The following is a 16904-nucleotide window of genomic DNA, read 5'->3' as shown; positions in this document are numbered from 1 at the left end:
AAATGATCTCTGTCTCAGCCTGAAAGCCAGCATCACTGGAAACACTGGAAACATTCCCACTGAAATCATGAAGACGCCAGACATTCCTAAACCCATGTCGGCCCTTACATTTGTGGGAGGCACTGGCCCATGCTTTTAGTCAAGAGATTTAAGAAACGAAGTACAAAAATGGGAAAGGGTGAGATAAAGTGATAATTACTTATAGATATTTTGTTCCATATCTGGAAAAATCTAGAGAAGCAACTGAAAAAAATGAACAAAAATGTAAGAGAATTTGGCAAGGTATAAAATTAGAATATGGAAATTAGCAGCCTTCCTATCTAGAAATGAGAACCACTAGGAAATATCAAAGAAAAGATAGCATCAAAAAAAGGTAAAACATCTAAGGATGTGGTTAGGAACTGTGGAAGCTCTACAGCAGGAAGATGTCACAGCCTCTGGGGCCACACAGGCCGGGACGAGGCGACCAACGTGATGTGCTCAGAAGACTCTGTCATCAAGATGCTGGTTTTCCCAGAGTTCATCTGTACAACAGTGCAATCACCATTAAATGTTAACTCTTTTTTTTAACCACACTAAATCTAAATTTGTATGAAAAATTAACAAGAGTAGGTGGAACAAACCTAAAAGGAAAACCAAATAATGGAGAAATTAGTCCTATCAGATAGTAAAACATATTATGAAATTACATTTTAAACTGTACATTTGCTACTGGCAAATTAATAAGTAGGAAGTCCAGAAATAGACCCCAAATACATGCAAATTATATGATGAAGGCATTTAAATCATTGGGAAAGCACAATTTTCTTACAATGATAAGTGGGTAGACATCTAGGAAAACCATAAAGCTGGTTCTGTACTTCACCAAAATCAGTTCTAGACTGATCGAAGAGTCTCATGCAAAAGGAAAGAAAAGCAGTAGAAGTGTATAAAAGAAACCACGGGGAATTTTTATATATTGAACTTTGGAAAGAAGGCCTAAATATCACACAAAACCCAGAAGCCATAATAATATTAATAAATATGATTACATGAGAATAAAACAATTCTGCATGGACCACGAACACCACCCTAAGCCAGTCAAAAGATAATGAGATGCTGGAAAACGTGTCTGTACCTTATATCAGAAACAAAGAGTATTTTCCCGATATTTAAATCAATTAGAAAGAGACTAAGAAAGAGGGACAGTGCTTGCTTCGGCAGCACATATACTAAAATTGGAAAGAGGGACAGAGGGTATGAGGGGAGCTCCATGAGGAGGAAAGAGCTGCTCTTCAGCAGGTGAGGGCTGCCCAGCCTCACCCTAAACTCCCTGGGCTGTGTCCCCTCGGGGGATGGAGTGGGCGGAGGGAAGCGAGTTCTCTCTTGTGCTTTGGAGGCAATATAAAATCCATCTCTTCTAGGGGAAGAAAAGTTGGCCATGTCCATCAAAATTACAAATGCGCGTAACATCTGGCCTAGCGATTCTATGTCTATACATTGTGCTACAGTCACACAGATGTGAGTGACACATGTAGCTATTCATGGGGGCGTTGCCGTCAACGTTGGCGGTGTACATGCCCATCAGCAGTGGACGAGTTCTAGAACTTTGGTATGACTGCACAGCAGACATATGCTGCTGTGCACACAGTCGTCAGCCAGGATCTGCCCCCCACCCCCACTCCGGTTCATCCTTCATCCTTCATTACTCATCTGCTTATACTATTGCTCACTGAGTGCCAGGCGTGTGCCAGCCCTGCTGAGCAGAGCACACACCACACGCTCCCTCACAGAGCTCAGAGCTCAGCGCAATGGCCATCAACCCCTTCACCCTAAGATTCTGCCCCTGTGGACACACTGTTCTTTCCCGTTAGGACCCAGGTGTGAAGAGCTGGGCTGGGCTGGCCAGGGGAAATTGAAGGATTGAGCTTGGGGCAGGTATGACTCCCAGAATCCTTGGTGGCTTTGCAACCCTGAGTCGTGGGGACCGCATCCCTGCTGGTCACAGAACATCCTGGAGTGACACTTGTTCCTTGGCTATAAGGCCCCTGCCCCCCTCAATGGTACATCCCCCCACTGCGGGCTTTGAGACATCGCCAGGGCTCAGAGCAGACCTGCAGGGCCAGGAGGCCCAGATTACTGGGTGGAAACCACCAGTGAGATAGCACAATGTCCTGGAAGTAGCTGTGACCAGGTTCTATGTCAGCCTTGGTGCAGCTGTGGGAGGAGGAGGGCCCCTCAGGCCTCTCCTGGGCCTCTGAGCCTGGGGTGAGTGGCTCAGTGAGGGAACGGGCCTGGCCTGTTGTCAGAAGTGGTGTGGAGCCCAAGCAGCTACTCTGTCCGCAGGGCCGAGAAGCCCTACAGTGCTCACCAGCTGGGTGCTCCTTGAAAATGACCACAAACTATGGGAGCTTCTGAACGCATGGCCTGTCCTGAGTGGTTCCTCCAGAACCTTCTCCGCTTCCACATCAGAAAATGAGTTACTCTTCCAAACCATGAAAATGCCATTAGCACCCAGATCGTGCCTTTGCTTATTTGTGCCTTGGATTTGAGAGACTGGAGAGATGTTTCCCAACGAGGTGTGGGTTGATGCAGACAACAGGGCCAAGTCTGCTGGACTGAGCGTCCACCTCCACTTCTTTCTTTCTCTTCGTGGGCTTCCCTTCCAGAGCCCGACAGAAGCCTCTGTGGCGGAATGAGAAATAGGAGGAAGGAGCGTTGGACAAGCGAGTCTGTCTTGGCCATGCTGGGGCCTCAGGGGGCCGGGAGGGCGCTGACCAGACACCACAGCGTGTTCAGCCCATGGCAGCGACAGCCCATCTTCCAGTCCGTCAACATGTGTCCCTTCCAAGAAACGCATCCCGGGGCCCAGGGTGGAGGAGAGAGGATGAAGAATGGCACTGCCTGCTTCTCGAGCATTCTGGGGGTGCTGCAGAACCACCTTCCAGTTATGTCTCTTCGAACAAGGCTCTTCTCCCTGGTTTTCTCCTTCATCTGAGCCCTGAGCCTTGAGACGCCAGCATGTGGTGGTTGTCTTGTCTCACACTTTGTTCTTGACTTTCTCCATCCCCATGCTGCCAAGTCGTCTCTGCTTAGTGGTACCCAGAGGCCTCACACCCTCCTTCACACTGAGATCCCAAACCCACGTGGGCTGTCCTGTCATGAAGCCCCTGGGGTGGCCCAGACCTGTGGGTCATCACCGTAGTGGGCCATCATTTGGGCTTGCTGAGCACATAGCACCTATTCACTAAGGCTCTGAGCCCATCAGGTGCTATCACTGAGATGCCATACAGGGACACTGCTGGACGGGGAGCAGTGCCACCAGCCCCAAGTGTCCTGCTGGGACATCAGCTGCGAAGGAAGACCTGGGCAGAGTTTAAACCCCAGGCCCTGCCCACCCGCTGTGACCCCCAGGGCACTCCTGGACACGAGGTGGACTTTGTGGGGTGAAGGGGAAGCCCCCTTTGGGCCCAGGAGGCCCCTGTCTGCCTCCTCCATAATCAAGGAGAGCACCACTGATGTGGTGTTATAATAAAGTATGACGGGAAGGTGGAGCCCACCACTCAGACACAAAAGAAGCAGGCCAGGGTGGCACTTCTGTGTCCAGGCGGGATCTGGGTTTGTTTTTAATCAAAGTCAGAGTCTAGGCTAAGACCCCGCCTCGGACCCACCATCTGGCCTCACTGCAAAGGGAAAGCAGAACTGTGTTCCCCTCAGTCAGACTCACTCTGGACACATGTCCTCCTCTTCCCTGTTGTCACTTCTCTAACCACAGTCCTGAATGAAGGCGAGAGTCCACAGGCCAGGTCGTGCTGGTTGAATTCACAATCACACTTATAAGTTGGACTCCACTGTAATTAGCTTTTTCTATTTGGTTTCATGCAAAGAGTTTCAGCCAGACCGCTGACAGGCTACCCCTGGAGCGATTAATATGGAATTGGTGGGAATCGTGGCGCTGATGGGCGGACCCGGGGCCGTAGGGAGCTGCTGCATTTTCAAGTCTCTGAAACAGGACGTGAGCATCACTGCCATATTTACATCTCAGCATACATCCAGGGGAGAGACGTTTCTCCCTGTGGATTAATTCCCAGAGAAAACACTGCAATTCAGAGACACAGGCTAACGTCACTTTTTCATAATTACAAATTAAAAAGGCACAGGGACACCCTAACTGCATTTCCTGATAACTTATTCAGAGACATTACGACTGTCTCCACACACTGCCATGGATCCAGACACGGCACTGAGGGCACTGAGCAGGACAGCCTCTCTGGTCATTGGTGGGGGTCTCCTCTTGGCACATCTGATTGTTCCAGATCCCCTGAGACTCAGGAATGGTGGCCATCTCCCTCATCATGGTGAGAATGTGTAATTAGTAAACTGAGTGGATCCAGCACTATTTTGGGAAACTGTTAACACCACGGTTGCAATGTTAACCATGTCTGGGTCTTGTAGCCTGTGTGTGTGTGCTTGTGTGTGTGTGTGCGTGTGTGTGTGTGTATTAATTACATCTATCAACAGCTGCTGCCGATGCAAGACCAGCCAGTTTTTCTTTTCTTCTCTCTCCCCAGGTGACATGGCCTTGCCCAACTCAGCAGAAGTTTATCCAGTGTCCATTTGGGGTTTTCCCAGCTGGGCGTTGGGTCCTGCTCTGCCAGCCACTGCCTTGCCCACCTCCCCTCAGCTCAGGCAGAGCCGAAGCTCTTGGGGCCACCATGACCTCCTGCTGAGGGAGTCCCTATGACTTTAGGAAAGCCAATGTCCCTGCCCTATTCTGAGAGGGAGAGAGATGACCATGGGTCTGGGGAGGAGGCAGAGAGGGGCGTGGGACTCCAGGTGCAGCTGGTGTCCCTGGGGCAGGGTCCTCACTGCCCAGCTGTGCTTGTCCTGAGCAGAAGACAGAGGAGGGCAAGGCCAGGCGCCCCCTCCTACCTCTGGCCAGGGGTGCCACCCACCAGCTCTGATGTCCCTCCTGGGGCAATGGTGTCACTGCCCATCTATGGGTCTTGTAGCAGCTTCTCCACCTTTTTTATAAATGAGGAGCCGGACAAGGTTTTGGAAAGCAGAGATTTGCCTAAACCTCCAGGGAAGAGTGGGGGCTCAGCTCTGATCAAGGCGCTTGTCCACCCCCACCCGGCCTGAGGCAGAGACCTACCCCCGCATCACACTTCCTGGAGCACTTTTAGTGGGATTGAACCAAAACGCTCAGGACCATGTCACTGAGTTTCAGACGCTGCCCAGAACCATAGGTGGGCCTCAGACTGTGCCCAGAACCATGGGTGGGCCTCAGACTGTGCACAGAAGCACGGGTGGGCCTCAGACTGCACGGAACCACTGGTGGGCCTCAGACTGTGCACAGAACCACAGGTGGGCCTCAGACTGTGCACAGAACCACGGGTGGGCCTCAGACTGTGCACAGAACCACAGGTGGGCCTCAGACTGTGCCCAGAACCACCGGTGGGCCTCAGACTGTGCCCAGAACCACCGGTGGGCCTCAGACTGTGCACAGAACCACAGGTGGGCCTCAGACTCTGCACAGAACCACAGGCACTGGGCCCCACCCAGATTTCAGGGCCAGGTGGGGCCTGAGAACCTGCATTTCTGTCTAGTTCTTGAAAGCTGCTTGTGTTGCTGGTCCGGGGACCATGCTTCCAGAGAAGCCTAGACTACGTTGCTGATGACATTTGACTTCACTGCAAGAGCTCGTTGGAGGTGCTCGGCACAGCTCCACCCAGTGGAACCCTAGAGGACAGGAAGGCGCTAGTTCCTGGGTGGACCAGAGCTGTTCAAACCTGCATTTGTGTGTGAATTACTGGGGACCCTGGTTCAGGAGGTCTGGTTCCTGCCGATGCTGGACCCCCTTCCTTCCCGGTATCGGGGACCCAGCCCCCAAATTGACAGCGGCTCTGTAATCCCTGTTCCCCCTCATACTCTGAGGCCTTTGCCCCTCCCTCAGGAGGCTGTTCCAGACAATGCAGGTGATGGACACGCCAGGCCCCTGTTCTCCAACAGATCCTGCATAGCGGCTCTAATTCTGATTCTGGGAGCCCCTGACCAGCAGCACATCAGTGTCACAAATCATAAAGTTTCCAAGCTGAAGAGATTCTAGGACCAGCTGGCCAACCACACCCACCCTGCCCGCAGCCTGGTGGGTCAGAGCCCACAGCTTCGGCCGGATGGCCAGTGCCCTGCTCTCACTGTCCATGGGAGCAGGGAGAGAACTGCCTGGACCTCTTAGTCTGAATAAGGCAGTTGAAAGTCGGAGGCTGCACACTGCGAACACCCTGTGCCCACAGGAGACGTGTGCCATTTTTTCGTAGCTTCAGTTGGTCTCATGGGTTTAGACAGAGGAATGTGCAGCTGTGAATTGCTTCACACTTGGCCTTCCCACCTTCGAGAGCACCAGGACGGTGCACAGATGTGGAGGAGGTGTCAGAGGATGCTGCTCCAGGCTCCAGGTCTCCTACTGGGCTTTGAAGTGGCCTTGCCTGCACCTCCATTGTCCACAGGACGTCAGTCAAAGTGATGGGCGCTGGGTGGGAATCACACCTTTCCATGATTGTTCCAGGTTTGTGTGGGGCCTCCTCAAAGGGAAAGAGGCATTTGTGGTTTCAGGAATCACAGATCTGCATGAACTCAGAGGACGGGGGAGGGTTTGCTCTCCAGGGCAACTGGTGTTCTGCAGCCAGCCTTGGATGGCTGAGCAAGGCCAGCTGCGGCCACGAGGCCCACAGACCTAAACTCAGGAGTGGGGGGCCTCAGCTTCCCCTCCCGTGCTCAGGGCCTGGTTTGTGTGTTCAACAGACAGCAACGGCTGGGGCTTCCAGGCACCATTTGGGTCCAGTTTGGGCTGTTTCTTACAGAAATCTCTGCAAAGCCTCTTCCACTCACTGGGTAGTTGGTGGGGAGCAAGTTCTGGGGTCTCCAACCCCAACAGCAGGGTCTGAATCCCCATTCACACCCCCGCCCCGGCAGAGCCGTCCACTCATAACGAGTTTCAGCACACATTGCTGAGCACAGCTATGTGGCACCAAACGAGCCCATTAAAGCGACTGAGCAACGTTGCACCCTCGAGACCCGATGGGTTAAGGGTTAAGGCTGGGGGTGCAGCCTGAACCTGCCGGGAAGGAGAAGCTGGACATCCCCCCACAGCCCGTCCAGCTCTCCTGTCACATGGACGCTCCTCCCTCGACCTGGAGCCGGGCTCCCAGCAGTCCCCATGGATGGGGCTGTGGTCCTGGCTGTATGATGAGGCTTGGAGGTGTAGAATAACAATCACATCGGGAAGCTTTCCACACAGGCCTGCCTTGCCCCAAGGGGTGGTCAGAACATCGACTTTTAGGGGCCGGCCGGGTGGCATAGCAGTTAAGCTCACACGTTCCACTTTGGCGGCCTGGGGTTTGCAGGTTCGGATCCTGGGCACAGACCTACTCACCGTTCATCAAGCCATGCTGAGGTGGCATCCCATATAGAAGAGCTACAACTCTACAACTATGATGCACAACTATGTACTGGGGCTTTAGGGAGAAAAAAGAAAAAATAGGAAGATTGGCAACAGCTGTTCTCTCAGGGCCACTCTTCCTAAAAAAAAAAAAAAAAAGAGGGACGGCAGTCAGAAAGGGGAGAGGAGCAGACTGGAGACTTCATCAACCTTCCCATTAAAAAACAAAAATAAAAGAACATCACCTTTAGAAGATTTGGGGGCGTGTGCCTCCAAACGCACACATCCCATACAGTGAGGGCCGGGCCCTGGAGCACAGCCTGGAGGCCTGAGTTCAGCGCCCTCTGCTCTCACCAGCATCCCACGGCACACAGCCCTGGGGTGAGGCCAGTGTGCCCCGACCTGGCTGGGAATCCAGCGTGCCTTTACCTCACTTTGCAGATCAGAAAATTGAGACTTTGGGAAGCAAGCCCTCGGCCCAGGGTCACAACAACCCAGTTCTGGCGGGTTTCGAGCGAGGTCCCAGCACTTTCTCCTGTCGCAGGGTCGCACCTGTAAGAGGTGACTGAGGCCACGTCCCCAGAAAGAGCTCAGCATACCTATAAAGGGCATGATTCCAGAACAGCCTCCAGCAGGCCCAGTCCAGCACCTAGCCACAGGCCCCGGGGGTCGGACTTCTGTGACAACAGGAGAATCACAGCCCCTGGGCCATCTGTCCACCCCTAACACACTGAGAACAGTAGACGTGGGCATCAAAGAAGCGACAATGATGATGCTCCAGGGGTCCCCCTGGGCCAAGAGCAGCCAGCACCACAGAGTGGTGGGATTCAGTGCTTCAGGCTCAGGCGAGCATGCAGTCAGACTTCTGGGAAGGCTGTTCTCTCGAACAAGGTCTGTCAAGTTGAGATGGCAGTGCCGTGCACAGGCTCACCGTGAGGGTCAGGATAGCCATGGAGGTGGTGCAGGGCAGATAAATGGACCCGACTGTTACCTTCCCCAGGGAAGCAGCAGGGGCGTTGGTGAGAGGGAGGGAGGTGGCTTCAGCTAGACCGTCATCAGGGCCGGCATCTGTGCCTCCATCCTGTCTGGGGAATGAGTCATACATATGAAATTCCTGCCCTGGGTAACAGACACAGTGTGACCCCACCTCCTGGCTTCCTTTGGGCTTGAGGATTACGGACTTACATTTGAGCAGTTTTCCTGCCCCATGGGGAAGCCTACCCCACACCCGTGTGCCCTGGTGTGGGCCCACCTGGGGCTGTGCAGGGTCAGACCAACAGTCCCAGTGGGGGCTTCCTCAGCCCTCTTGGGGGGTTAGCTGCAGACCCCAGCAGGGGCTCGGGTTTATCTGAGGCAGGCAGCGCAGCTCCAGCAATGGCGGCTCAGGGCTCAGGACAGCGCTGCATCCACACCCTCCCCAGGGAACAGGTCAGAGCCCAGAGCCATGGGAAGAAACAGGGCCTGGGAGAGTGGGTCCGAGATGGATGAGTGGTCTCCAAAGTTTGTGGGAAGACGAGCCCTGGGGAGGGGGCATTGGGGGCAGGTCTGGGCCAGACACCGCTGGAGCCTCAGGGCCATGCCATCTGAAAGGCCGAGTGGAGATGCCCAGGGCTGACCCATCTCAGGACACACTGTGGCCCCTCTGACCTGCGCTCTAGTCCGCCAAGGCCTGGCCATGCTTACTCCAAGCTCCAGGGCTCTGGCCTCACGTCCACATCGGCTGACCTGCAGGCTCTCCCATTTGCACCAGCAGTGCCAACTCTGCCCCCCGGCAACTCTGGGACTGCCCAGGGCTGGCTGAGTGTGCTCTGGAAAGAGCCAGCCCTCCAGGTCATCAGGAGCAAGCTGGCAACTGGCCATCCCCGAATGCGTGCCACGTGGATGCAGCGATTCGCATCCAGCTCTGACAGCATTGTCACCAAAGGTTGTTCAAGGACATTGGGGGGATGGGGGTGTGTGTGTGAGAGCATGTGAGTGTGCATGCGTGTACGAATGTGTGAGCGTGGATGTGAGTGACAAGTGTGCATGGGTGTGAGTGTGTGCTGCTGGGTGTGTGAGCACATGTGTGCGCACGAGTGTGAGAGTGTGATGAACAGGTGAGCTTTGCTGCCATAGCCTCCCACCTCAAAGTCTCTGGGAGAACAGGCTCCCACTCTGCAACCCACTCAGCCCCGGTGGAGGGAGCATCCTTTCTCAGCTCCAGAGACTTTCAGGAGAAAGCTGGGGACACCTCCCAACACTAGCAGCCTCAGAAGGAGAAGGGAAGGTGTCCCCAGTGTGAGGTCAGAGGCATTCCTCCTGTCCTCCCCAGACCCGTCTGTGAGCATAGAGCGTCCTGGGGCCACAAAGGAGCGGCTCCTCGGGGCTCCCAAACCCAGCTGCTGTTGCTCTAATGCAGCTCAAGCATTCTTATGGGGGCTCCCTTGAAAGTAACACCTTTTTGCCCCAAAAAGTATCTCAGCTTTATGAAAATGGCACCAAAATATTTGATCCAGTTCCAGGCCACAGAAAGGTCCAGCGCAGGAGCTGGGGAGCTGGGAGCTGTTCCTGGAGATGCAACAATCGGCCTCTCAATGGGAAGGACTTCAATGGCACCCACTGCCACGTCCCCTCTCTGTAAGGTGCAGGCGGCCGTCCCTCTACTAAGCTGCCGAGGGACAGGAAGTGCCCCCAGCCTGCTGGCCCATGGAGCACACGTCTGTCCCATGCCCCTTACTTGCCACCCAAGATGGGACCCACCCTTTTATCTCACAGTAAACCAAGTACACGAAACAACCTGGGCCGCCGCCTCCCTGGTACCCCAGCTCTGCTCCGTGACCAGGGTGAGCGGAGGCCTCTGCCTCTGTGTTCTTGGTGCCCTGTTCCCGGGGGAAAATCAGCTAAACACTTGAAGTATCTGGAGGGCCTGGTACACAGTAGGCGAGCGGCATCTGCCCTGCATTCCCGCTGGCTTCGTCCATTCTGCAGACACAGAGGGCAAGTCCTAGGTCCATCTGCGCTTGTTCTGAGATCCCAGCATAGCCACACTTTGAGCAAACGGCCAGTGCAGCGCGGTAGACAGCTGTCTCTCCGGATTGACCTCTCGCTGGGAGTGAGGATGTCGCTGACGGCCAGACTCCAGCAGGTCTCGCCCTTAGTTCTGGTCTGTGACAGTGGTGAGGGGGCTGAGGTCACCTCCCAGCCCTAAAGCTCTTCCTGCAAGTGCAGGCCTACTCCCCCGAGCACTCGCCCTGGACACCTGGACGAGATCTTCCTCTCAAGAGGGAGTGGGGGAGCAACGCCCAGTGGGGGGGTTCTAAGGAGTGGGAAATGGGTGAGATGGGGCAGACCCCTGGGCCACCAGAGCCGAGCACCAGGAGTCTGCATCACACGTCGGCAGCCTGCCCAGGAGTGGACGGAGTGGATGGCATGGACAGAGAGGATGGCGTGGACGGAGCAGATGGAGTGGAGGGAGTGGACGGAGCAGATGGTGTGGAGGGAGCGGATGGTGTGGACAGAGTGGATGGTGTTTACCGAGAGGATGGTGGGGATGGAGAGGACGGAGTGGAGGGAGTGGGCAGAGCGGATGGTGTGGATGGAGGAGATGGCGTGAATGGTGGGCGTGAATATGAACCGCTGAGAGGGGGTGGGTGGGCAGAGAGGCTGCCCTGAGGTGAAGCCCCTCCCCCTTAGCCATGGCGTCAGTCTGGAGCCAGTGCAGGGCCCACTCTCCCCTCTGCCCTGCTGCGCACAGGTGGGCCCCAGGAAGATGTGTGGCCATCTGTGCACTCTGGTCACTGCATTTGGTTTTATTTTGGGTACAGTTTCCCCATCTCTCTTTTCTTCAGTTGCCTATGAAACAGGAGGGATGGAATGAGATCTCCTTCCAGAATGGCTCCTGACCTTGTGGCTGAGGGAGCAGGCGGGAGAGAACACTATCCACGCCCCATGCCCTTGAAGCCACTCTCATCTGACAAAGGCCCCAGGCAGAGGCTGGAGGCCCCTCATCCTCTCCCTTCCGTCTCACCCTCCAGAATGTCCAGAAGCAGAGAAATTAGTCATAGCAGGGGCTGGCTTGGCTCTGCCCAGGGCCCACTTCTGCGGCCACAGCTATTGCATTTCCACTAGCCCCCTCTTGCGCCCTGGGCCTCAAGGAGGGAGCTGTGAAGACAGGCAGCTGAGAGGGCAGGTGAGGACAGGGACCCTGCCAGTGCCCACGAGAGGGTCTCTGGACCCCTCAGCCCCAGCAACAGCTGTGTGGCCCAGAGGGGGGAACATCTGACCCGTCCAGAAGGCCGCCACGTGGGGTGGCAGAGATGTACAAGCAAACAAAGAAACTAACAACAGCAATGGAAAGACTGAACAGGATGCCAGTAGTTAAAATTTTAACATCAAATAAACAAAGAATAAATGCTCAGTGTAATTGTCCCATGCAGTATTTGGGGGCATACTTACCCTGAAAAGCATTTGCTGTTTATCTGAAATTCAAGTGTAACTGGACACCTTGCATTTCACCTGGCCGCCTGGCCCTCCCTGGATCCCCATCTGTGAACACCGAGAACAAGGCAGGAAACGTGACTGAGGCGGAACTCGTAGCTCCCCATCTGAGCAGGCCACCTGCGGACTGCCATAGGTCAACCAAGGGCACTCCTCCAGGCCCTTCACCCATCTCCCACCTCTTTTGTCTTATTCTATTAAAATTCTCATTTTCCCCAATAATCCGTTTATTCCTCATGCTCCCCGCTCTGCTAGCTGTGGGAAGTAATTCAATTTTACCCCACACTTGAGTGGCTTCGTGGCTGGTAATTTAACAAGGACGTGAAGTTTCCGAAAGGCTTTCCAGAAAACAGAGAAGAGGAGGCTGAGAGGGAGAGGAGAAAGGTGATGACAGCAGACTGACGGAGGCCACAGGGTGGTAGGAGGGGCAGCCCCAGACCCCTGTTGCTCAGGAGGCAGAGCCAAGGCTGCGTTGGAAACCTGGTGATCATTTGACTGAGAGAAGAGATAGGACAATTGACAAGCATGCCTTAGACAGATCCTAAACGCGTGGCTTTGAACCGGACAACGCAGCACTGGACCCACAAGCCTTCCCAGGTAAGCCAGGCCACAGGAGATGTGTGCCCCCCGGTGTACTCCCCACGAAGGTGCCAGGGTTAAACGGAGACCCTCCTCCTCCTGACGGCTCATCTTGGGCCTCTCTGAGTCAAGAAGTCACCGTGGTGACTCAGGCCTGTTATCTCATTTGCCGACTTGTCTTGCCTCGGAGGCTGTTGCAGCATCCTGGTTTCTTTTGTTGATGCAAGGAGGTGGTCTCAGATCTGAGCAAAAAAAAACGGAACTGGGAAAGTCCTTCAAGGAGTGGACTTCCAGCTGCATCACTGCTGATCGACGCTCCAAGGCTTCTGCCAGAGGCATCTGTGGGGTCTCAGGCTCGCCTTCGGGGCAGAGCAGCAGCCGGAGGCCTGGGATGGAGATGCTGCCGGTGCCCGAGGGGGAGCAAGAAATGTCCTGTCCTGCCGACGGCAGGTGCCCATCAGAGGGAGCCAAGGTGGACTTGAAGGGAGAGCAAGTGGTTAAGCTCAGACTAGCGGTGCTGGGGGCTGGTGGGCAGGAGCTGGGCTGGACATTGGCTCCACTCCTCCTCCTGCATGCTTGCCCGATGGCCTCATGGGCGCAAGGTGCCAGATGATGCATTTTTACCCCCATTTATGTAATTCTCAGCAGTCCAGAGGCAGGGACATTATAGAAGGGGCATTTGGGACTCGCAGAAGAGAAGCACAGTTCCCAATATCGAGCAAGCTTGCTCGATAGCAAGAAAGCAAGACCTTTCTTCAAAGGTCTCTCTGACCCCAGCCCACATCCCGCGGCCACATCCCACATCCACACCAGATCAACTTCGTAGGGGCTGATGTGAGGCCCAAAGTGGAGTCTGCTGGTGAAATGGCACAATGATAATATGAGAGCTGTTGGCCGCAAAGCAGGTACCATGTATGCAACGTGGACCTTCACCATATTGTTTAGTTGGCTCGGGGGAAGCAGGGGTGTCACAGTGTCTACTATGGCCTCTGCAGATGAAACAGTGTGGCTCAGAGAGTCCCAATAGATCCAAGGGGTCTTTCTGAGGCAGCTTTGCTCAGCCTCGGAGGCCAGTCTGGACTCGTCTGCGTGATGGCTAACTGGTCCCCTGAGTCCAGCCGAGTTGCAGTGCCCTGCCCTTCCTCTCCTCACCAAGTCTGTTCTCTTTCCAGACCCCGTCCACTCCCAGTGTGACTCCGGGTCAGAGCAACACCTGCGGCTGCTCAGGGGAGCCTCACCCCTCCAGCTCCCTGTGAGTGTTTGGGGAGGGGGCACTTCCTGCAGAGTCCCCCGAGTCATGGTCTCCTCCATGGCCTGGCCCTCAGTCCTCCACACACTCTGTCAGGGGCCAGCCCACCCATGAGCTCACCACAGACATGTCCGGATGGGCATTTAAGGCTCTGTTTTGTCCGTCTCCCAGACGACCTTTGGCAGGTGGGCAGTGGCTGCTCCTGCTGGACAGCATGCTCTCTTGGCTCCCCCAGGGTCCACACAAACCCTCTGCTCGCTCATCCTACCTGCCGGGCCTGGGTCTCTGACCTGTGCTGCTGGACCTTCTTACGTGTCACCGTGAGCTGGCCTGGGTCTTACGACACCATCGATCTCCAGGTGCTCTGTGGCAGCCTGCATCCCTTTCCAGAGCTAAGGTTCCTGGCTCAGCTGCAGGTGGCCCTGCCCAGCTCAGGGAGATGCCTCCCACAGTTTAAAAGCCTCAGGGCAACGTGACAAGAAGTTCAAAATGGAACCAACTTCACTGACCTTGGTCCCAGCTTGAGTAAATGTCTTCCAGCCCCTCTCTGCACCCGTGTTTCAGTGCAAGTGACTGAGCCTGCTTATTCTGCCATCCCCCAGGCCCTTGAATGCCTAAATCCTGTAGGCCTCTTGGGAAGGGACCTGCCTATAGCAGAGCTGTGACCCTCTGCCTGGCATCCTGGACCTGCTGGGCTGGATCTCCAACGCCCCAACTCCCGAACAGCCAGGTAAGGCCTCCACCAAACCCAGGGGCAGGCACAGTAGCAATGAGGTGGGAAGGGTTTGCCAGAGGTGACCTCTATGGGGGCTGCAGAACTATTTGAGTGTGGAGTGAGTTCTATGGGTAAAGAGTTCTAAGGGTGAAGAGTTCTATGTGGTAGCAGTATCAACTTGGGTGCTGGGGGACGGGGTCACCACCTCAGGAACAGAGGACCTATAGGAGCTGCTGTTGGGGCCATTGGGTGGGTGCGTATTTTGTGAGTGTGATTCAGGAGCTGGGGGACTATCACAAGACAGTGGTAATGCACACCTAGAGCTCTGGGAAGGCCTGAGCTGCAGGAGAAGATTCAGAACACAGTGACCTCTATCTTTGAATAAAACAGGCATTGGATGCTGACTCTCTGCTAGACACTGGAAAAGAAAGTAACTAAGAGGAGAGCTGCCCCTGCAGGAGCTGGGTGTGTGGTGAGGAAGTGAACAAGTTGACAGATTCCTATAAACCTGAAAAACAGGGTAGAAAGGGCTAGAACCCAAGAAGTATGGCAGGAACTCAGAGAGCCTGCAGGATCTATCATATACATCCTGGAACAGGGGGAAAACCACAGACGTGCCTGGAACATTGGAAAACCACAGACATACTTGGAATAGTCAGGAAATCACAGACACGCCTGGAACAGTGGGAAGTCACAGACACGCTGGCACGGTGGGAAATCACAGACACACTTGGAATAGTCAGGAAATCACAGACATGCCTGGAACGGTGGGAAATCACAGACACGCCTGGAACAGTGGGAAATCACAGACATACCTGGAACAGTCAGAAATCACAGATGTGCTACAACAGTGGGAAATCACAGACATGCTACAACAGTGGGAAAATCACAGACACACCTGGAATAGTGGGAGAATCCCTGGAAAGTGAGAGTGCCATAAACCAGGGGCTTTTCTCGGGTCTTGGACACTGTAGACCCTGGGTGGTGGGCACTTTAGGGAGGGGGACTTTGTTGCAGTGTCCGCTCAGAGCAGGGATGTGCTCTGGGAGATGGAGATATTGGTGTGGGATTCCAGGCAGGAGATGACACTGGAAGGAACGACTGTGAAAACCCCACCTGCTCTGCCGAGGACTCTAGACTTTGGGGAGCAGTGGGGATGCTGTGAAGGTTTAAGTTTGGGAATGACGATGCCGGAATTTTCTTACAGGATGATCTTGCTGCAGTGTCTGGTAGAGCAAATGAGGTGACAATTAAAGCTGATGGAGACTCTGCAGAGAATAAAAGAAAAAAGACGCCCAGAGAAACCTACAATCAAAACCTAAAAAAGGAGTTGCAGGAGGTGTTGGCCCTGGTTCCTCAGCAGAAAACCAGGGGCCTCAGGAGTGGCTGTGCATGACCCTGTGACCCAGGGCTGCGGGTCCACGAGCTCTGCAAGCCTTCCAAAAAACATGTGAAATCTGGAAAAAAAGATTGTTTGCTCCAAAATGTGAAGCTACAAAATCAATTGATATTTAAATATTTATAAATAAAATATTAAATATAGGAACTCAAATCAACTAGATTCTTGCGTTCTTTGTATTAATTACAGTCAGTGCGGCTGTTGGTGCATTTCCACGCAGTTGGTGAGCTGTGGGCGGAGGTGCTGAGGGTGGGCCTGCCCCGTGGCCTTCCCGCCCTGCTCAGATGGGTGGTGACTCACATCCACCCTTGGCCCGGGCCCAGGTCCTGTCAGGAACAGTAGACACCGCTGGGGCTGAGGGGCACACGCCGTCCCCTCCATCTGGGGAGCTGCCCCCACATTTCTGATCTCTCCTCAGGAAGCCTGGGACCCACGGCTGGGTGGGCATTTTGGGCTTCACAGGCCCACTTTCCCTCTCCTCAGAGCACGCGTCTCAGGTATACCCAGGTGTAGGTTATTTCGTCAATAATTAAATAATCTTCCACCCCTCCCGGGAAGCCACATATGGGCTGTGACATGGTTTTGCTCCTTATTATACCCCAGGACCTGAAACACTGCCTGGCATGCAGTACGTGCTCAACAAACGTTGGTGATTACATTCATTTTGCCCCCTGCTATGTGTCCAACCTTTTTTTTCATGAACCAACATATATCTTTTTGTTTTATGACCAACATATACCTATTGGTCTTTTTGCCATCCCATAGACATAAAATGTTGTCTGGTCTGTGGTCACTTTCTTTTGTCTGGATCCTAGGGAGCATCTCTGGGATTCTCTTGGCCTCTCCTCATGGTCGCAATGTGGCTGCAACAGCCCCAAGTGTCACATGCTTACACAAAGCACCCAAAGCTGGAAGGAAAGGAGTGGGTAGGAAAACATCCAGCTCACGGGAGTTAGCAAAGAAGAATCTTGGCAGGGTAGTAGCAGCTTTTTCCAGCCACCAGAGAACCCAAAGTGTCTCTTTATGACCAACAGAGCTGCAGGATTTGTGTGGACCCATTCAAGCA

General features: G+C 54.3%; 1 long non-coding RNA gene across 1 annotated transcript; it reads left to right on the top strand.

The window, feature by feature from the left end:
* Positions 1-12384: 12384 nt before the first annotated feature.
* On the top strand, positions 12385-15730 carry LOC147912223 (uncharacterized). Its single transcript, XR_015550093.1, has 4 exons — positions 12385-12493; positions 13648-13727; positions 14327-14454; positions 15647-15730. It is a non-coding gene; the product is annotated as an uncharacterized LOC147912223 (long non-coding RNA).
* Positions 15731-16904: the final 1174 nt, after the last annotated feature.

This window comes from Ceratotherium simum, chromosome 38, assembly GCF_057802395.1.
Source record: "Ceratotherium simum simum isolate JZ-2026a chromosome 38, ASM5780239v1, whole genome shotgun sequence".
In the NCBI taxonomy this organism is placed as follows: Eukaryota; Metazoa; Chordata; class Mammalia; order Perissodactyla; family Rhinocerotidae; genus Ceratotherium; species Ceratotherium simum.
Note: the sequence above shows the minus strand (reverse complement) of the source record. Positions and strands in the feature narration are given on the sequence as shown.